The sequence below is a fragment of the Microtus oregoni genome, unplaced genomic scaffold (assembly GCF_018167655.1).
Source record: "Microtus oregoni isolate MIOR12 unplaced genomic scaffold, Mior012 000023F_ref0000262, whole genome shotgun sequence".
Lineage (NCBI taxonomy): Eukaryota > Metazoa > Chordata > Mammalia > Rodentia > Cricetidae > Microtus > Microtus oregoni.
In genome coordinates, this window is record NW_024543082.1 from 15,435,456 (window position 1) to 15,458,576 (window position 23,121).

The window sequence follows — 23,121 nt, forward strand, 5'->3', positions numbered from 1 at the left end:
AGTCACACACACACACACACACACACACACACACAATTATCAGGTTCAGAGATTAGGAAAGAATGAGTTCATTTTGGGACATGATAAAATTTGTCATTAAGCAGTACATCCAAATGGAGTGAAATTGCCAATGCAGTTAAAATAAATGTACTCTTCTTCTGACTTTAATGGAAATAGATTACAGGTTGTCAGTCTTTTCAATGAAATATAATTCTGTTTTTTTTTTTTGAAAATGTTAGTGAAGTCCCATTGAGCCCAAGACCTTCTGAAATCAAAAGCTAGAAAACCAGAGGAAATTGAAGAAGTGAGTTAATAATAGTAGGGAAGGAAAGCCATTATTTTGTTAATTAAAAATATATACATATATATGTATATGCTGATAAAAGATACAAGAGGATAGGGGAAGGTAGGTAGACATGGAAGTACAAATTTTGTAGATATAATTTAATATTTCAAAATTTTCCAAGATGAGCATCAAGAATATTTTCAGAATTGGAGATATAGCTCAGTGGTAGAATATTTGTTTAGCATATGTGGGACAATGAGTTCCACCCCCTGATGTGGGACAATGTTCTTGTATATTATAAAAATTTGTCACTAGTACTAGTTTAATGAAACACTGTTTGGTCAGTAGCCAGGAAGGAAGTATAAGCGGGGGACCCAGAGAATTCTGGGAAGAAGAAAGGCAAAGACTCAGTCACAAGCCAGATGCAGAGGAAACAAGATGAGAATGCCTTACTGAGAAAAGGTACCAAGCCATGTGGCTAAACATTGACTAGAATTATGGTTTAATTTAAGTTGTAAGAGCTAGCTAATAATAATCCTGAGCTAATAAGCTGAACAGTTTATAATTAATATAAGCCTCTGTGTGGTTTTTGGGGGGATTGAACAGCTATGGGACTGGACAGAAGAGAAACTTCCATCTACAATCCCCCACCCCCCACACATAGTAAAAGAAAAAAAGGGGACAGAAGGCAACCACTAACCTGCCAAACAACCTGGGCAGGGTGGGTCCCACTACAATGAACATGTATGCAGTGGAAAGATGGGAAAGGAAGCGTATCTGCTAGTGTGCTGTGAAGAGAAGCAAAACTGAAGATGGTATGGCTGGTGGTAAGGAACAGGCTGATGTGGTTGGCCTACACAGCCACCTGGGGTCATGTGTTGTTCCAGCCTGTGCTGCTGCTGAGGGCCATGTCTGGGTCTGTAGTCCTGCCGTAGCTAAGGTCTGTGATGATGTCCTTGGTCCATGTTACCACTGAGGGTCATAGGAGAGCTGTCCCTGGTGGCCTGGGCACTAGAGAGCTGGTTCTTTCCAGGAAGAACTGGGCCCAGCATCGTGGGTATGGGACAGCTGTCCCTGAAATCCTTTATGTTGCTGCAAATATTGCCCTTGCCCTTGATGAACCCCACAATGGAAGAACTGGCCCTGATCTTGGAAGAGCTGGACTCACCCTTAACCAACCATTCAAAACAGCAAGCCATCAGGCACAGGAGAATTGGCCTTGATCCTGGTCTGAGGGGGTCAGTCCTGTTGAAGGCCCAGACTGACCAACTCAGTTCCTACCCAGGCCCACATCTAATGTTTTGAGTTGGCCCAACCCAGCATGTACCCCATCTATGGCCTGCTAGATCTTGTGAAGGAACTGTCGCTATAGCACCATAGCCACGGGATCTCCATGACTCAGGGCAACAGCAGGATATCAGAGAGAAGTTTTGGTTAGGGTCAAGTATAGATGGTGTACCCAAAGTCAAAGGTCTTGAACCAGAACCATAATTCATGACATTGAACATTTGCAGGTAAATCTGTTTGTCAAAAGGGAGACTGTATGACACACCACAGTTTCCAAGGCCACTAGACAATTGAATATGTGATGGGGAGGTGGGGAAATGGAGAAGCTAAGTGTCTTTTTCTTTTTTTATTATTTTTCTTTTATTTTCTTCTGGGGAGGATGCTACAAGGAGAGAGGTCAGGCATGGAAGGACTGGGAAATGAGTGGAATTGGGGTACATGATGTAAAATTCCCTAAGAATCAATAAAATAATATTCTAATAAAAATTAATAGGAATAATAATAAAAGTCTACTATGCCAATAAAAAGAAAAGAAAAGAATTCTGTGTAGAACCTTCATTCAACTACAGTGTCTAGCTCTGAAGTGAAGCAGTATACCAACTTCATGAGTCTCTAAGATTCAGGCACAAGCCTGGATCTGCAAAGACAATACAGGAGTTTCTATAATTCCATTTCCTGGAGTTGTTTCCCTTGGAAATAATGCAAGGGGGTGTGTGCAAATTTTATTCAAAGTCACAGCAATTTTAGCAAACTGTTTTAAAAACCAGTGCAAGCAGTCAACTTTGGGCCACAATGATGTGAGATTCCATTCTGTATGCTTTGAATATGTTTCATTATGGTTAATAAAGAAGCTGCTTTGGTCCTATCACAGGGCAGAATAGAGTAAGACGGGAATTCCAAGCAGAGTTAGAGGAGAAAGTAGGCAAAATCAGTGAGAAGCCATGTAACCACTGTAGGAGACAGATATTGAATGCTGGACAGAACTTAACTGGTAGGCCACAACCATGTGGTGATACACAGATTAATAGAAATAAGTTAATTTAAGATATAAGAGCTAGCCAATAACGACTGTGAGCTAATAGGTCAAGCAATGTTGTAATAATACAGTTTCTGTGTGATTATTCTAGTCTGGGTGGCCAGGAACAAACAAGCAGTCTTTGACCACACCACTATTAGCATGCAAAATTATCAAACAAGAGTTCTGAGCTTTGGAGCCCTCTGTAATGAACATCTTTTTAAACGTTCAAAGGTGGAGAAAAGACTCACACATGTACGGGAGACTGGTACCTTGGCCTTTGAGCTCAGCACTTTCCAACAACACATGATGAGTCACTGGCCATTGCAAAGGAGAAGTAAGCACATTTTTTTTTCCCTACTGTGATAAAAAGTACCATCTCTTGAGATGCCTTTTCTAACTCAAATTTCAGAGCTCTGAAATGAATCAAATTGTCTCGGATGCTCTCCAAGGGATCATTTTCAGTCTGGGGACCTCACTTACCCATAATTGCACTATCTGCCTGTCATATGCCACAACAATATCCAGAAGCTGCCTGCTGTAAGACATTCAAAGAAACTACTTTCATAACATTGATTTGCTTGCTATCTGAATGGTTTCTTTTTTTTTTTACTGTTTTCATATCTCTCCAATATCAAAGTACTAGACCTCTACTTCTTGAAAAAAATAAAGGATTTTGCCGTAAAAATGCTGCAGAGTGTTTATATGGTGCCTAGGCTGACAACACTTTGAGAATAGTTCTTGTTGGCTTTATTATATTGTTGAGCTATAATTATCTTTGATCCACCATAATTTTCACATGGTAACAAAGCAATGAAAAGAAACATACAACATGCAGAAATAAAAGGAGCCTGTTCCATGATATCAGAGGTCCTAGTCCCTCAGCCTTATGCTCCAACATCTTTTGATATGAGGCGAAAATTTCTTCAACAAGCCTTAAAATCTCTCATTTCACAGCTGAGAGAAACGGTAGTGTGTAGCAGAAGAGAGTTGACCAGGGTACTGAACATTGCTGCACTTGGTTTTAAGGTTCCAAATTGGAGCATGTACCCAGTTCTGCACTTCTTGCTCAGAGGGCCTGTCTGGACAGCTCCGGCTTATATGGGGTCTGAAGGCCTGCGCAGAAGGCTTCCTCTGAGATCATATCTCAATATTATGGTCAACAATGGAATATTTCTAACTCTCCCACTGAAAAACATAAAAAACTATTGGAAAATACTGAGTTCAAAAACAAAAGCAAAAATGGAGATGATGGAGAACAAAACTAACAGGACATAAGAGCTGGAGAGGTGGCTCAGCAGTCAAGAGCACTGGCCGCTCTTCCAGAGGACCTAGGTTGATTCACATTACCCACATAGCAGCTAACAACTGTCTGTAAGTCCAGTTCCAGGGCACTGAACACCCATAGCAAAACACCAATGCACATCAAATTTATATTAAAAAGATATATTTTTTAAAAACTAACAGGACATGAGACAGAGATCATGTATAAGGACTGAGAGTCCATAACATTACTTGACCCTCCAAATTCTTTTCCCAAACCATACAGTTCTTTTTAAAAGATTTATTTTTATTTATGTGTGTGTGTGTGCACACATGTGCTAGTGGGTGCACACAGAAGTCAGAAGATGTTGGATTACCCCTGGCACTGGGGCTACAGGCAAACATCATCTAGTGTGAGTGCTGGAGAAAGAACTCTGGTTCCCTCTCAGCCACCGAGCCAGCTTTCCAGACTCCAGATCATCAGTCCCGCTGCAAAGTGGGGAGGCCAAGGGTAAGAAGTGAGTCTACTTATCCTGTTTGTTTTCTCATTTGCATCATTCTCTACAAAGCCTAGCCTCAGCTCTCTTTTTGAGGGGATGCCTATCTCTAAGGCCCTGCTTGTCTTTCCTATTCCCAGAAGTGCCTCTGTGCTTTTATCAGTTAGCACGAAATAAATAAGCTGACTTCTTGCTTCTGTTCAGACCATCACTCCCTCTCAAAGTACTCCACCCTATTAATGTACCCACCATCTCCACAACAATGGGTGTAGGTGTCACCATACTTAAGATAACATTTCCTTTCTTGTTAATGCTTGCATGTCTGTGGGTGTGCATGTAATGCTTACATGCAGAGGACTGAAGGTGACATCCAGTGTCTTTTTTTTTTTTTTTTGGTTTTTCAAGACAGGGTTTCTCTGTGGTTTTGGAGCCTGTCCTGGAACTAGCTCTTGTAGACCAGGCTGATCTCGAACTCACAGAGATCCGCCTGCCTCTGCCTCCCGAGTGCTGCGATTGAAGGCGTGCGCCACCACCACTCGGCCAGTGTCTTTCTTGATTGCTCTTTATTTGTTGAGTCTGGATCGCTGATTGATCTGAATTCAGGCCTCTCTAGTTAGCCAACTCACTTCAGGGGTCCCCTGTTTCTGTCTACTGCAGGCTTAGATTACAGATGACCTCCCCTAGATGCTAAGCTTTCTGTGTGGGTTCTGGGGACCCAAACGTCCTCATACTTGCACAACAAATACTTGTCTACTGAGCTATCTCCTAAGGCCCCATTCGTTTTTGCTGATACCTAATCCATACTAGTAAAACTCTCCTTATGAATACTAATTATTTTCAACTCCTACAGGTAGTCATCCTCCTGACCCAGAAACTAGTATACCCAGATATACCAAGTAGTTCACTGCTCTGGACTCATTAAGCTGGCATGTACTTTTTATTACATTTTATCCATTTAGTTCAAAACTTTCTTCAATAAACTGGACATGATAACTGCCTATAATTTCAGTACTTAAGAGACCAATAGAGGATTGTTATGAGTTTGAAGCTAGCCTAGGGTACAAATCTAGACTATATAGAAACAAAAGGGGGGGGGTGTTCATGATCAAATAGCACGTAGTTGATCTTATAACTATCCTATCTTCTGTCTTCCACCTTTTCTTGGTACATGGAACAAACGCAACTTTACCATATTCTTGCCTGTGTACCTGTATCTAACTAGACCACACAGTGGCTTTATGTAATTGTAATGTTGCTTATTTCTGGATTCCCATTTCTTTTTCTCATTCTCCTATACAAAACTAACATTCCACACTCGACTCCACTGAAAACTTTTTATTTATACTATCATAATTCTCATCTGCAATAATCAAACAATTGGTGTTTCCTGGCAGGCTCTCTGATGGTAGCAGAAGGCGCCCCTCTGACATAAAGGATACTGTGGCACTAAAAGGGCCTGGAGCCATCAGTAATCCATTAAAAGTTACAATTCTAAATGTCCCTTGCAGGTATTCTCTGTTTGGGGATTATTATAATTTCAAGAGCCATGTAATATGGACTAAATTTGATTTTTCTGACTCCAAATGGTAAGTTTCTGTCTGGATTGAGAAATGTGTTAAAACTGATAACAAAAAAATGAATGTAATGATACATTTAATCCTTATTCCATGGACAGGAATTGAATCAAATAATCTGGCTTTAGGGACCACACACACACACACACACACACACACTCACACTCACTCACTCACACACACACATACACACACACAGTTGTGGCTCCTGAGCAAACTCCTAAGGGTAAAGCACCCCGGGCGACACCCCCAGCTCACCAGGGCCCATTTGTGCCTGCTTTGTCTTATCTTCGTTCCACCAAAAAGAACATCCTGACTGGTTGGCCAACAGAGATAACTAAAATCCTACATTGACTTTGAAACCTGTTGACAGTGGACAGAGACCGAGATAATTTAACCACCTTGGTTAGATTAAAGAAAGAAACTGAATTAGAAAAGTTAAAGGGGAAGATGGTGGAACTGTGCTTGTCTTTCTCACCACTCTGTTCCAGCCACGAAGGAACAGCAACCTAACCACAAAAACCCACTGTGCCACAGCCCGCTGCAGCATGGCCACTGGACGGTGCCGTCACCTCCTGAACACTCTCAGTTATTACGTGGCAGTGACAGCGGAGAGGAGCTGAACTACCCGCATTTGAAGCTTACAGACCAGAATTGAGACCAGAAGGAAGTTTTAACCTTGGTTCTTATCTGCTGAAGGAAGGAATTCAGCCAAGACAAACGACTAAAACAGGGTTTAGCAAAGTAAAACACTGAATACTACAAAGCCCGGGGCCGGCTGACCCACAAGAGTTTTGGATGTGAAACTCTAAGACTTTTTTCTGAGTATTTATGAGCTAAGTGGCATATTCTAGGGAGGTAAGGTGACCTCTCCAGTCCCCTCCCAAACCGTGGGGGACTGATCTCCCTTTTAGGGTACTTCTATGATCATTTTGGAAAAGGTCAGAAGTGATCCTAAGCACGGTACAAATGATATTACAGAGCGGCTGGGTGTCTTTGAGGACACAGACCTTGTTCGTCTGCATGTGTGTCAATTTGGAAAGCGCCTGGTGCCCCTTTGCTTCTACACAATGTGAGGAACCTGAGCACAGCTGGGATGGTTAACTACAAAAGGGCATTGTTACTGTCGGGAGACACCGTTACCGAAATTCACCTAGGGTTTTCTTGATCCCGCACATATAATTCTTTGCCAGGTCTCAAAGTGTCCCTTCAAAATTCATACATCAAGTAGGGCATTGAGGCATACAGCTATTATCCTGGCACTCAGGAGGCCAATACAGGAGGCCCATGAAAGTTTGAGGATAGCCTGATCTCCATAGATCCGGGTTAGCCGGAGTTCCATAGTGAGACCTATCTCAAAAAGAACAGAAAAAAAATGTCATAGGTTGAACCCTAAAGCATAACTCCAATACTCAGAATGTAGCTGTATTTGATGAGAGAGCTTCTAATGAGGCAATTATTTGATAATGGGATTGTTAGAATGGGCTCTGATCCAAACAGACCCATTCCCTTTAGGAAGAGGTCGTTAGAACACAGACAGACATCAGGGGTACATACATCTGTGCACAGAGAAAACCACCGCATGAAGAGACAGCAGGAGAGGGGCCAACACGATCTCAGAGGAGACAAAGCTTACTGACACAATGGTCCTAGACTGGGTTGTCTGGCACTGTGAGGAACACATTTCTGCTTTTTCAACCACACAATCTTTGGCATTTCACTAGGGCAGCCATGGAACATTAATAACTGCCCAAGAGTCATAAGTAAGAATCAATAGAAAGTGATTTCTGCCCTTTTTTATGCTCCCCTCTCTGCTTTTGAAATAGTGTGTTTCTGCATACCCTGGGCTGGCTTCTAACTAGGGTTTCTTCTACCTCAAGAGTGCAAGAACTGTAGGAATGACTCACCAAGCCAGGCTTCCTTTTAACTTCCTCTGTCTTCTCACCAGTTGGGAATTCTCAGTTTGCTTCCTCCAACCCTTCTCTCAGCTTGAGCATCTGACTTTGATGCGGCTATTCCATATCCCTCGGTTGTACCTTATGTATCCCATCTATTCCATGGGGAAATTCAAGCAACACTTTCAATCATTTAAAGCTCTGTCTTTCCCTGGAGAATCCAAACATTGTCCCTACATGTATGAAGCCAGAACTCGTGCACTTAGTTATTTTAGCCTAAGTCGTCACGCTGTTGCTGTTGATGGCTCAACAACAGGCTGCTGGGGGAAAGGGGCCATCATAAAGGGACAGCAGGTCATCATAAAATGACAGCAGAGCCCTTACTTTAAATCTATCCACCATTATCAAGTTTATCGTGTGAGATTACCAGAGCCATGGGAGGAAATTGCCTCCCCACAGAACTAATACTAATTCCCAAGGGGATCCTGCAGAGAAAATCTGGTCCTATTCACTTCTACCCTGAATCTCCAGCGATGTTTTCTGTGCTTTTGGCTTAGTGAAGCTTGAATGACTCAGCAAATGACAGGCTGTGATTTGATAGTGAGCCAAACGAACAGCAACTCTCGATAGTTCTGTGCTCTGTGTGAACTACATAGCACATTGCTGCTGCTCAATAAATGTCACAACTGTCAGCTATCAATTATTCAGTGTGTAATGAGGAAAACGCCTTAGAAGGCATCACCTCAAAACTTGAGAAGCTGTAGAATTTCAACGCCATATCGCAGAACAGCTTGCCTCTTTGCCTTCAACTGCAAAACTGTATACATGTGTATTAATGGCACATCTTTAAATTGCTCTAATTTGTTTATAGTGGCAATTGACAGAAAGTCACCAAGTTATTAAACATCAGCAGTAGGGAACTCTTTCCCCCACTCTTTATGTTCTTTGTATTGTTTTAAGGTAGTGTCATGAGTTAGGAAACTGTTCAGTGGGTTAAAGAACTTGCAACACAAACCAGAACCCGTGAGAGGAGAGAACCAACTCCTGAATTTGTGCTCTGACCTCCAGGAGTGCATAAAAACCCACACCTCCACATACAAATTTTTTTCACAGATAATAATAATTAATAATAATGACAACAATAATGTTAATTAATTAAAAATGTTAAAATACCATGTCTTTAATGCAGGATGTCCTCATATTTGTTGAGTTGTTTTGCCTACCCTCAAATTCACCATTCTCCTGTCTCAACCTCCCAAGAGTTGGAATTTTACATGTGGACAACCATGCTCAGCTAGCAAGAATTTTATTGTTGTTTTAAGTGTGTGTGTGTGTGTGTGTGTGTGTGTGTGTGTGTGTGTGTGTAAGCAGAAGATTTTTTTTTAATTCCACCAGCAGACAGATCACAAATACTATTATGAATACCGCAGGGCATGCCCTGCTATTATGTACGGCACACTTGATCCCTCTGATCCAATATGTTTATCTTGGGCTTTTCTTCCCTGCAATCCTCTCCCAGCCTTCCAACAGATTCATTTTGCCTTCATGGAAACACGAAATTAAGCACAATTCCCTCAGATGTCTATGAAAGTGTCTTCTTCTGCTCTGGGGCTGGTTTTCATGGCCTTGTGTAACTCTAGCATTTGAAACAAATGCATGTGAAATACTTCTAGGACAGGTAGGTTTTGAAAATTACATAAAACATAGGGAAAACACATGAAATAATTGTTGAATGAATTAATTCCAACTACATGATCAGACGATTTGATCCCCACTTCCTGTACTTCTATACTCAGTTTGCTGCATACAAGTTGGCATAGAAAACTGGATGTGGTGATGCACGCCTTTAACCCTGGCACTGGTGAGGCAGAGGCAGGTGGATCTCTGTGAGTCTGAGGTCTAGTCTACAGAGCAAGTTCTAGGACAATTGGGGCTACACAGAGAGGGAACCCTGTCTTGAAAAAGCAAAAATTGAATTAAAAAATAAATTTAAAAAACAACTTAGTAGGTAAATGGGGAATAAAGAAGAAAAAGATCCCGGACACAGAGTCTCAAGGATGACTCCTCCCTTCTCCTCAGATCAGTTAGGGTCAAAACAGTTTCTCAAAGACAGTGCGTGACTTACATCTCCTAAGGGAGGCTCACTATGCAAGTTGGTAAAGTCATTTCCAAGTGCTATTAACCTTAGGCCTCCCTGGCTGCAACAAATATTTAACTCTGTGTCAAGCATAGCAAAAACGAATACAAGGTCAGAATACATCTCTCCAAGATTATAGCTAATTTCTTCCAGTTAATCCCATTCCCACTTTTAGCATATGGTTGGGTTTTGCCCCACTATTGTGAAGGCAGCAATGAAATCCAGATGGATGGTTTGAGGTGAGGATACAGTGTACTTTAATGGAGGAAAAGGACTAGAGAGAAACAGTGTCACCCCACCCATTCATCACAATTCAGATTGTGAAGAAGATGGAAAAAATCCACTTTCGGAGACAAAAGCATATTCTATATGGTAATGCAATATTAATTTCCATATTAAGCAGGGGAACCTGAATCTGAGAGTGTACCTCATCCAAGAGCTGCTCTGCATGTAACAAGGCTTTACAGAAATGCTATTCATTTGTTGCTGTGTCATTTTCTGCCTAAATGTCAGCCAGTAATTCCAGGAGTGATGGGAAAGGCCCTCAGAAGGAACCCACACATAGCCAGGTGCTTCTTCCTGGACCCTAGATTAGGCACCTTTCCCCTCCAAGAGCCTCAACTAACTTCACAGAAATGAGCCTCAACAGCAGCTGCTTTTCCAGAGATCAACTACAGTTCAAAGTTCAGTGCGATGTTCAATAAGGTTCCCATCTTCTTGAACACAGGCTGTATCTCACCTTTCACTGATGCTGAAACGGTTGAATCACATCCGTCTGGGCCATGCCCTTTACTCAATACTAGAACTTTGTAAAGGACTGCTGTCTTCTTCAAGGTTCTGTAGTCTGTGGAGTCTGATGCCATAGGCACCTCTACAGCCTGTGGAGTCTGATAGCATTTGTGGCTCTGCAGTCTGTTGTAGCATGAATAGTAAAAACCCAGAGACAGAAATTGGGATTCAACTCGAAAACCAAAAAGCAAAGTAGCCAATCCACTAGAGAAGTCTTACCTCTACTAAAACTGGACAACTGCAAACTAAACAGACTAATGATGTGGGAATCCCCTCTGAAGGCTGTGAATACCAGTGATTAATAAAGAAACTGTCTTAGGCCTGCACAGGGCAGAATATAGGTAGGCAGGGAAAACTACACTGAATGCTGGGAGAAGGAAGGCAGAATCAGGGAGAAGCCATGGAGCCACTGCCAGAGACAGACATGCTAAAATTTTGCTGGTAAACCACAGCCTGGTGGCGGTACACAGATTAATGGAGATGGGTTAATTTAGAATATAAGAGTTAGCCAGAAATACATTTAAGCTATTGGCCAAGAAGCACTGTAAATAATATAGTTTCTATGTGATTATTTTGGGAGTCTGGGCAGCTGGGAAATGAACAAGCGGCCTCCTTACAACAGACTAAGCCTCTCTCTCCTCTCATTTTATATTCCTGCTAGTGCTGGGATTAAGGGTGTATGACTCCCTAGTACTGGGATTAAAGGAATAGGCCACCACCACCTGGATTTGTTTCTGCATTGATCTTGTGTAGCCCAGGGTGGTCTTGAACTCTGAGATCCATCTGACTCTGTCTCCCAAATTCTGGGGTTAAATGTGTGTGTCACCAATGCCTGATCTCTAGTGGCTTTAGCTTTGCCTCTAGTCTTCAGGCAAGACTTATTTATCAAAATACAAATAATATACCACTACAGTCTGTGGAGTCTGCTGGCATTGGTGGCTCTGCAGTCTGTGGAGTCTGATGGCGTTGGTGGCTCTGCAGTCTGTGAGTCTGATGGAGTTGGTGGCTCTGCAGTCTGTGAGTCTGATGGAGTTGGTGGCTCTGCAGTTTGTGATTCTGATGGAGTTGGTGGCTCTGCAGTCTGTGGAGTCTGATGGTGTTGGTGGCTCTGCAGTCTGTGAGTCTGATGGTGTTGGTGGCTCTGCAGTCTGTGAGTCTGATGGAGTTGGTGGCTCTGCAGTCTGTGAGTCTGATGGAGTTGGTGGCTCTGCAGTTTGTGATTCTGATGGAGTTGGTGGCTCTGCAGTCTGTGGAGTCTGATGGTGTTGGTGGCTCTGCAGTCTGTGAGTCTGATGGTGTTGGTGGCTCTGCAGTCTGTGAGTCTGATGGAGTTGGTGGCTCTGCAGTCTGTGAGTCTGATGGAGTTGGTGGCTCTGCAGTCTGTGGAGTCTGATGGCGTTGGTGGCTCTGCAGTCTGTGGAGTCTGATGGAGTTGGCGGCTCTGCAGTCTGTGGAGTCTGATGGCGTTGGTGGCTCTGCAGTCTGTGAGTCTGATGGTGTTGGTGGCTCTGCAGTCTGTGAGTCTGATGGAGTTGGTGGCTCTGCAGTCTGTGATTCTGATGGAGTAGGTGGCTCTGCAGTCTGTGGAGTCTGATGGTGTTGGTGGCTCTGCAGTCTGTGAGTCTGATGGTGTTAGTGGCTCTGCAGTCTGTGAGTCTGATGGAGTTGGCGGCTCTGCAGTCTGTGAGTCTGATGGTGTTGGTGGCTCTGCAGTCTGTGGAGTCTGATGGCGTTGGTGGCTCTGCAGTCTGTGGAGTCTGATGGCATTGGTGGCTCTGCAGTCTGTGGAGTCTGATGGCGTTGGTGGCTCTGCAGTCTGTGGAGTCTGATGGAGTTGGTGGCTCTGCAGTCTGTGAGTCTGATGGCGTTGGTGGCTCTGCAGTCTGTGGAGTCTGATGGCGTTGGTGGCATGACTCAGGACATCCACCAATTTATCTTCTTCCATGAGAGAGGAAACTTTTCTCTCCTTTGTTATCCCTCTTTTTACAAAAAAAGAATAAAATCATTTTGATATATTGGATGTGATTTCACCCTCTTCTCCTCTTACATTTACATGTCATTGTTATGCAAGAGACTCTTGGAACTAATGGGCTCTCCTATCTTATAAAAGTAGCTAATTCCAAGTGGGAAACTTCAGTCATAAACAGCCCAGAGATGGGCTTCATTAATCCATGCTATTTTCTTATTTTTTCCCAAAGATAAATGTTTCAATTTTATTTCAAAGAGCATTTCAGTTTCTCTAGAAACTGAAATTAAGCTTGCCAATTTTCATGGATTCTAGCTTCTTTCATTGATAGTTCACAAGAGAAGAAAAGCTCTGGAGAAAAGCATTTGAAAACCCAAGCCTCAACAATAAACCAGAAGTGCTTACTACATGATGCCTGTCTTATGCAGCCAGCTGGAGAAGGCTGCAAACTGACAGACCTGTCCTGGAAAATTCAGACTGGATCTAAGGAGTTTAATTAAATTTGAATCAATTGATTCCATTAACTTCGTTAATGCTTAGAGAGGACTGTTGCCTAGCACTGAGACACCCCGGGAAGCATGAGATGCAGCAAAGTCCTTCAGAAGGTTTGACATTTATTTGGGAATATCACAATTCAGGAAAGCCTGGCCTGAGGACTGCAGGGAGGCAGATATTAGAAAGAGGAGCCCTGTCACACTTGCTTCTCAAGGAAGGCTTCACTTACAAGTGTTGAAATAGGAGCGGCGGGGCTGCGTCCCCAGCATCCTGGCCGCCTGGCTAGCTTATACCCCGAAATAATTACACGGACACTGTATTCTTTTAAACACTGCTTGGCCCATTTCTATCTAGCCTCTTCTAGGCTAATTCTCACATATTAATTTAGCCCATTTTTAATCATCTGTGTGTACCACCCCAAGGTGCGCTTACCGGGAAGATTCTAGCCTATGTCCATCCTGGTTCGGAGCTTCATCGCGTGTGTCTGCCCAGGAGAGGAGAGGATGGCGTCTCTGTCTGAGGCGTCTTACCTCACTTCCTCTTCCTCCCAGCATTCTGTTCTGTTTACTCCACCCACCTATGTTCTAAGCTATGAGCCCAAGCAGTTTGTTTATTACTTAACCAATGAAATCAACAGATTGATATAACACTCCCACATCATAAAAGAAGGACACTATTTTCTGACCCATAAAGGAATCTGTATTCTATCTATGCTACTTCTATGAAACTGAGTTTGTGCTCAGGCCACGTTTGTAACTGGGACTGCAATCTCCCGGTTTGACATATTTCCCTGCTCCTGCCTGTGTGTTTGATCCTGAATCTCTGAACACTTCTCGGATATGCTAGGGAACATGCATGGGCCTGAATTTACCCTTCAGTAGAAGGATGATATACTTCCTACATTCCACCCGATAGAGAAGAAAAACAACTTTTTCTATAAGAATAATAAAAGAGGCAGAGCAACCCCACCCCATCCCTCTTCAACATAAGTGTCTTTTTTTTAAGTTCATAAACTGAAAAATTATGAAAGTGGTAGGAGAGTAAGATATAATTTCTCTTTTCATCCTATAACTTTAATGTCAAGTATTTTCCTAAGATTCCAGAATACAGCACACAACTAAAAACCTTACCTCTCCTCAGCATCAAGGTAAAGGAGGTCAATAGAGTTTGGAGGTGGAGACTGTACCTTGTAACTGGAGTGTAGATGGACACCTGGGATGTGTGGTGTAGACGGAGACCTGGGAAGTGGGGTGTAGATGGACACCTGGGAGGTGGGGTGTAGATGGACACCTGGGAGGTGGGGTGTAGATAGACACCTGGGAGGTGGGGTGTAGATGGACACCTGGGAGGTGTGGTGTAGATGGACACCTGGGAGGTGGGGTGTAGATGGACACCTGGGAGGTGGGGTGTAGATGGACACCTGGGAGGTGGGTATAGATGGACACCTGGGAGGTGGGTATAGATGGACACCTGGGAGCTGGGGGTGTAGATGGACACCTGGGAGGTGGTGTGTAGATGGACACCTGGGAGGTGGGGTGTAGATGGACACCTGGGAGGTGGGTGTAGATGGACACCTGGGAGGTGGGGGTGTAGATGGACACCTGGGAGGTGGGGGTGTAGATGGACACCTGGGAGGTGGGAGTGTAGATGGACACCTGGGAGGCGGGGGTATAGATGGACACCTGGGAGGTGGGTGTAGATGGACACCTGGGTGGTGTGGTGTAGATGGACACCTGGGAGGTGTGGTGTAGATGGACACCTGGGAAGTGGGGTGTAGATGGACACCTGGGAGGTGTGGTGTAGATGGACACCTGGGAGGTGGGGTGTAGATGGACACCTGGGAGGTGGGGTGTAGATGGACACCTGGGAGGTGGGGTGTAGATGGACACCTGGGAGGTGGGTATAGATGGACACCTGGGAAGTGGTGTGTAGATGGACACCTGGGAGGTGGGAGTGTAGATGGACACCTGGGAGGCAGGGGTATAGATGGACACCTGGGAGGTGTGGTGTAGATGGACACCTGGGAGGTGGGTGTAGATGGACACCTGGGAGGTGGGAGTGTAGATGGACACCTGGGAGGTGGGGGTATAGATGGACACCTGGGAGGTGTGGTGTAGATGGACACCTGGGATGGGCTTCCAAGTTCACCATTACTCTCTTCAAATCTAGTTCTTTCAAGTCTTGCATCCGCAAGTTAATGAAGACACAATTGCAGCCAGGGATCCAGGGATTCAGATGCCCTGCCCAAACCAGACGGCCATCAGTGAGTCATGTTCACCGCTATTACATCTTTATATGTGCTCCAGATTGCAACTCTTGGTGATACTGGGTAACGGATGTGTGATTTACCATTCAGAACAAGTTGTTTCAGATGATGAATTCACTCAGCTAGCTGTTCATCACACCAGGAGAAAAACAGTTGTTGGAGACAAGAAAGTGGGGTGCTGGTTTTACTACTACATTCTTTTGTTGGAAACAGATACTACAGTGCAGCCAGATGCCTTGTTCTTAATGAAGCTTTCTTTGGAGATGTGTAGATTTGCACACACTTGTAAAAAATAACCCAGAGAAGCCCGAAGCTTTTCCCCATAGAAGCATCTTGCATAAGTAGAGTACAATCTGACGTGCAGAAGGATTTAACCTGTTGTCTCACAGGTCTCTCTGGTTCTGCATGGGCTCATTTGTGTCTGATGAGCAGTCAGGTCCCTTTAATTTGATCACAATTTTATGTTCATATCCTCACCACAGGCCAGATACAGAGGCGATCTACCAACACACTTCCCATTTGTGATCCACTTTAGCCTCCTTCTTCCTCTTTATTCCTGATCTCTCAAAACCACTATTCTGTTTTGAATATCCATAACTTTTCCGTTTTCATGAAGATTAAACAAATGAACCATAAAAGATGTAACCATTTTACTGCCACTGAATTCCCTGCCATTCCCATTCACTCAGCTGCTCTATCGACAAATGATACTTTTTACTGGCAGTAGAAAACCATGATACATATGTACTCCAACCTGACATTCAGTATTGAATAGCATCTGGTTTGTTTCATGGCTCTGCTTCGTCCTAATAAAGTGTTGTGGACATCAGCACCGCATCTCTGAGATACATGTCCAGTAGTGAAATTGTTGGGGTTACATGATTATTATGTGCTGTGACTTTTAAGACATTGCCAACCTGTTTTCTGAAATAATTGTCCCTTTTAAAATATTTCTGCTGGGCAGTGGTGGTGCACACCTTTAATCCCAGAACTCAGGAGACAGAGGCAAGCAAATCTTCGTGAGTTCGAGGCCAGCCTGGTCTACAAGAGCTAGTTCTAGGACAGGCTCCAAAGCTACAGAGAAACCCTGTCTCGAAAAATAAAAACAAAAACAAACAGCAACAAAAATAACAAAAATTCCGCCAAGTATGGATAAGTGATCTTGGTTTCCTATCTTTTTTTTTTTTGATATATTATATAAGTGCCCTGGGATTGTTAAATCAGTAAATAAATAAACCATATGTGTAAGTACAGCCTGTAAAGTCAGATCAAGGAGTCCAAAGGTAAAAAGGCATATAAAAATGCTACGTCAAGCAAGGGCCTCTCCCTAACATCTTTCAGGCATTCAGGTACAACACTGTAAATGCTTTATACGCCTGGAAAAAATATCTAGTGTACCTTAAAGTTTTATCTGGGGTAGACTAAAACAAATACATCTTTTTCTTTCTAAAACAGGATCATGGCCTATAAATTGCTTCAAGCAGCTGTATGCTCCACCTTGCTAATAATAGGTAAGAGTGGCTTTCCTTGTTTGTCATGTCTTTTACAACTGTCAGGGTGGTAAATCCTTCTGACTTTGTAAAGATAGGAGAAAACATGTCTCCTCTGTGGTGCTCCAAAGGGAGCCAAGGAAGTGTGTCCTGCTGTGGGTTTGAAACTGTCAATGTGGTGAGTGTGTTGTTGCTTTATTCCCAATTATACGTTAACCTAGAAATGTGCTGGTTTGATTGTCTCTTCCTAAGACGCGTTCTGGCACCCATGAACATAGGAAACATTAAAGCATCTTTTCTAAATTGTGATCCTCACACAGTAGCAGTGCAAGGCGACGTCGACGTACTTTGGAAGCATGAATCCCTAAACCTCTCTGAGCTCCCTCTTTTAGAGACGGGTGGAGGAAGGCACCAGAGTCCAGGTGATTCGCTGCCAAACTGACCCAGGGAATTTGTAACCTATATCAGACTTGAACTGAATGCTCATTTGTTTTCCTTGTAACCAAATCTGAAAATATGGGGGCTAATAGTTAAGCCTATATGATTTATAAATATTTCTGATAAAGATCCTTAATTCTGAATAAATTCATTTCTTTCAAAAGTTTAAGACTTATGCAAAATAATATTTTTACACCAAGTTCCTCCCATAGACAGAAGCAACACTTTGTGTGTGTCTATGTATATACTTAGCCATTAATTCATAATCTCTGAGACGCAAACACAGCTCCCTGCAGGACAATTGATTTGACTAGCCTTGCTTTAACCAAAAAGAAAATGAAGTTGCATAACTAAGGCTCCAGAGAAAAGCAATCTGAGTCCTGGAAATAAGACGAGAGAATTATTTCCTGTCCTGGGCCAGCTCTTTAGACCTCAAGCCTGTTCTATTTGCAAGCTGCTGAAGCTCCCATCTTTAGAATTACGCTCGTTCATGGCACTAATGGCTAGTTTACCTGACATCTTCCAAATTTGGCAGCTCTGGGAAGCGAGGTGTGGAGTCAACTCTCTCTACTTCTGCCTCAGTTCATGAAAGAACAAAGCCTTTTCTCCTGTGCTGTGGAACAATCTTTGTACACTGTAAATATGTATTCACTTATTGTTAATAAAAAGCTGATTGCCTGATGGCTAAACAGGATGTTTAGGACTAGGAAGAAGGAGAGCGAAGTCAGAGGAGTTGCCAATCAAAGGAAGCAGGCCACGGAGGAGGTAAAAGCCATGAGCCTCGGGGCAGCACACAGAGGAATAGAAATGGGTTAGTTTAAGTTATAAGAGCTAGCTAAAAGCAAGGCTCAGCTATTGGCCAAACATTTATAATTAATATTAAGTCTCTGTGATTATTTGGGAAGCAGCTGGCAGGACAAGGTGATTGGCGATCTAGAAAAAAAAAAAAAACACTCCACCTACACACCTGTATTTCCCAGGAGCCCTTCCTATCATGAAATAAATAAATTATTTGAAGGTTTATTTTTATCATTTACACAGGTTTCTTCACAGCAAATTAGCTATGTAACAAATGACTTCTCACCTGAAACCTGACTGAAGGTGGGTAGGGAGAAAGCCCCATTATCCATTTTCAAAAATGATGGCAAACTTCACTGGTCATTAAACTCAGAAACAGAGTTCCCAAAGTATCTTACTGATTCTGCTTTCAGTGTAGTAACGCAGACACTCCCTGGATAGGGAATTACAAGTATAAGTGCCACCGTTTGACTTTAAAAAAAATTAATACCTCCTTTGAATATGTAGGCCAAAAACTGCCTTCTCCTAAACTAAAACCAGTAAATACTAACTCCGCCATCTAAATTCCTTTTTTGCATCAGGGACTTGAGTAGTTCAAGTCTCCTGATCACTCTGAAAATTAGTTCCATGTCCCCATTTCATCACAAGGAAACTGGGAAGTTTGAGAGGTGATGTGAGAAAACTGCACAGCCAGTCCAGGTGGGAAAATCACACGGCTAATCCCAAGTGAGCAAACCGCACAGCTAGTTCAGATGAGCAAACCGTATAGCCAGTACAGGTGAGCAGACCGCACAGCTAGTCCCAGGTGAGCAAACCGTATAGCCAGTACAGGTGAGCAGACCACACAGCCAGTCCAGGTGAGCAGACCGCACAGCTAGTCCCAGGTGGGCAGACCGCACAGCTAGTCCCGGGTGGACAAACCGCACAGCTAGTCCCAGGTGAGCAGACCGCACAGCCAGTCCAGGTGGGCAAACCGCACAGCTAGTTCCAGGTGAGCAGACCGCACAGCCAGTCCAGGTGGGCAGACCGCACAGCCAGTCCAGGTGGGCAAACCGCACAGCTAGTCCCAGGTGGGCAGACCGCACAGCTAGTCCCAGGTGGGCAAACCGCACAGCCAGTCCCAGTTGGGATGCTGCAGCCATCTCACATTGGGTGCGAGAGCAACCCCTTCATCCTGCTACATTCCTCGTTCATTGCAGCACTGCAGTCAGGGTTGAGATGGGCATCAGAACACAGGCAAGACCTTGTCCTAGAGAACCAGACCCCTAAGTTGGCCACTGGTTCCTCATCAAACGAACGGCAGTCGGTAAGCTGGGGACCATATCTAAGAAGGTAACAGGCCTCAGACAGCAGCTTTTCCAGGCAGTTCTTCATTCTAGCACTACTCAGAGTAGTGCTAAATTCAACATGTATCTATCTCTACAGAGCATCTATTATCAAACATGAGGAGTGAGCATGGGCTCTATGGCCATACCACCCTGAACGCACCAGATCTTGTCTGATTTTGAAAGCTAAGCAGGCTCAGGCCTGATTAGTACATGCATGGGAGACCTCCTAGGAATACCAGTTACTCTGGCAGAAAGAAAAAAGAGTAAATACGGTAACCGGGCTATAGCTCAGGTGGTGGAGTGTCTATGTAGTATGCCCTGAAGCCCTGGATTCAGTTCCAGCACTGATCACTCTGAAAATTAGTTCCGTGTCCCCATTTCATCACAAGGAAACTGGGAAGTTTGAGAAGTGATGTGAGAAAACTGCCCAGCCAGTCCAGGTGGGAAAACCACATGGCTAATCCCAGGTGAGCAAACCGCACAGCTAGTCCAGATGAGCAAACCGTACAGCCAGTACAGGTGAGCAGACCGCACAGCTAGTCCCAGGTAGTGTAGTTCATGCCTGTAATCCCAGCACTTAAAAAAAAAAGATCAAAAGAAGTTCAGAGTCATCTTTGGCTACAGAGTGAGCTGTGGCCAGCCTGGTCTGCAAGGAACTCTATGGAAGATTCATGTATTCAAAATGCATTTCCCTGGTAAGACACTCTTTGAACATTATTAAGGACTAAACGGAGTAGGGAGTGGTTGTGCATATCTGCCATCCCAGCATTCATGAGACAGAGACAAGAGGATCATGAGCAGGGGGCTAACCTAGGCTACATGATAGACCCTGTCTGAAACAAAACAATCAGTGCGAGAGTATTTGGTCGATGATTCTGGTTGTTTCTAATTTGCTTCCTCATAGTTTTCACTGCTGTCTGCTAAAATAAAAATCAGATTTCTTTCCCTTAGCATTTATGACTTTCTGTTTTGATTTGACAGCTGGGGTTAACCCACGTGTGAAACAGCTTGGAGGTTCATGTCCATGTTGTTGACCTGTGATCATGTCTGTCCATAAAGTACAAGGATGTCTGCTAGCTGTAGAAGGGAGAAAAATCGAACCCGTTTGGCCTGTTTGTCTCTGGCCGTTCCAGTTCTCACTCACCAGTTAGTAAGCCTTGACAATCTGCCTCAAAAGACTTTCCATCTTTTTATTTTATTTTTTTTTTTGAGACGAGGTTTCTTTTTGTAGCTTTAGAGCCTGTCCTGAAACTTGCTATGTAGACCAGGTTGGCCTTAAACTCACAGAGATCCACCTGTCTCTGCCTCCGGAGTACTGGGATTAAAGGAGTGCACCACCACCGCCCAGAAAGACTTTCTATTTATATATAATATATATAGACAAGGGCCTTTAGGCTCACACTTTCTTCTTTAGGACCTTGTCTGTGCCATTAGTCCCTCTCTGCCAGCCTTCTTTCTGGCCATAGGAGTGACTCAATGCAGCAACCCCTGAAAGGCTCTAATTCTTTGAAGAGTTGGTATTTACTGGTACAATTTTTATTTTATGAGATTTTATTATTATAACCTTACCTGCATAACTGTATTTAAGAATGAGTAAGGTAGTGTTGTCTTACGTGGCTCAGAATGGCCTGGAATTCTCTGGGAAGCTCAGTAGATCTGCCTGTGGCCTCAGCCTTCCAAGTAAGTAAAGCTGTGGACCTGCACTGGTGTAGGCTTGGCTGATACTCTTAAGGGCATGCACAGTGACAACAAATATCAGTGACAGGAAATAACTTAATCAGAGAAAAAAGAGTGTCCTTGCTGGAGATCAGATTCATTAGGTAGTTGGGTTGGTATTAAGAAACTGTTTCCCTGTTCTTGTGGCACCAGTTGTTGTGACCCTGGAAATATGGAATCCATCAGCACATATCCAGGTAGTGGTGCTGGCATCACTGACCTATTGTATGAAATGCCACCTCGTAAGGGTTTTCAACTTTCCTGCCCATGTGATTAAAAACTAGTGAAACTTTTGCCACTCCCAAGACATATCCAAGAAACTGCAGTATGTCTACCTGCATATGAGTGTCACTTGGTGTGTGCCAACAGCTGAAACAGACTTCAGCTAAACTCAGGCGGTGCTAGCTTGCAAAAATCTTCACATATGTCTATAATACCAGCTATGAGCAGCCTGTGATGGGGGCATAGCAGTGAATTTGAGGCCATCGTGGGCTACACCAGCAATTCTCAGGTCAGGAGAGTGGAAGTTTCTCACCTAAAGGTTCAGATGGGAAGAATCCTGTTAAATATTTCAACACACCAAAATTGGAAACCCAGTCCATAATTTAGTCTACCTTTCTGTTTTCCCAGCTCCCTTCTTCCCACCCTTGGTGTCCCCACCACACCCTTTCTGGCGCTGTTCCTCCATCCCACAGTTTGTCACCTTTTATGACTCTCTATCGTTTGTTGTCTCTCCTTTCCTTCAGTTTTCCCTTTGATCCCGTCTGACTCTTTCTCTGTTTTTTTAAATTATTTTTTTCCTTTTGAGATGGGGTCTCATGAATCCCAAGTTAACAGCCCCCAACACACACACACACACACACACACACACACACACGAACACACACACATGCACACATTTTGTTTTCCAAGAGCTGAGATTACAGGCATATGAAACAGTCACCAAGCAGGCCCTCTTGTTAGCTTCTTGAGACAAACTTTCACTCTTTAGGCCAGACTGGCCTCAAAATGTTAGTCTTCCTGCCCCAGCCTTCTTGCTGCCAGGATTAGAGGCACACATGAGCATGTCAGGATGGTTTCTTCCCCTTTTCTTCTAATCTCCTTTTTCTTCACTTTTTCTCTTGTAGCCCAAATCACGTCACTTTTCTCATATTCATTTACCCTTTTCTTCCCCACCGCTGCTCCATTTTTATCTGACTTGGCAGAAAATGAGAGCATTTGTTATACTAAATAAAGTCTTCTATCCCAATTAAACAAATGTTTAATTGGTGGCCAAATTTAAGAGTGAGAAGGGAAGGAAATAAGTGGTCTTATTACCTTTAAGAAGAAAAGAACTTAGCAGGGCAGTGATGGTGTACACCTTTGATCCCAGCATGTGGGAAGCAGAGACAGGAGGATCTCTGAGTTTGAGACTTCCCTGGTCAGTGAGATCTGGGACAGCCAGGGATACCCAGAGAAACTTTGTCTCTAAAAGACAAACAAGCAGAAAACAAGAAAAGGAAGAGAGGAAGGAAGGAAGGAAGGAAGGAAGGAAGGAAGGAAGGAGGGAGGGAAAAGAAAGGAAGAAAGAGAGAGAGAAAAGAAGGAAGGAAGGAAGGAAGGAAGGAAGGAAGGAAGGAAGGAAGGAAAGAATTAACACTAGGCACAGTGGCCTATGCCTGTAATACCAACACTAAAAGGCAAGGTGGGGACATAGCCAAGAATTGAGGCCATCTTGGGCTACAAAGCAAGATCCTGTCTCAAAGGAGAAAAAAAACAAAAGAGAGAAATAGAAATAGAAAACTTAACAGAGAATATCTGATCTCTGTCCCTACATTCATAGAAAGTTCATATTTTTAACATTATAGATATATTTGTATTTTATTTTCACATCGTCCTCTT

At 43.5% G+C, this 23,121-nt stretch overlaps 1 protein-coding gene across 1 annotated transcript in view; it reads right to left on the bottom strand.

Moving 5' to 3' along the window:
• The window catches only part of Morc1 (MORC family CW-type zinc finger 1), a 308,590-nt gene that overhangs the window by 181,535 nt on the left and 103,934 nt on the right, over positions 1-23,121 (bottom strand). The window lies entirely within an intron of this gene.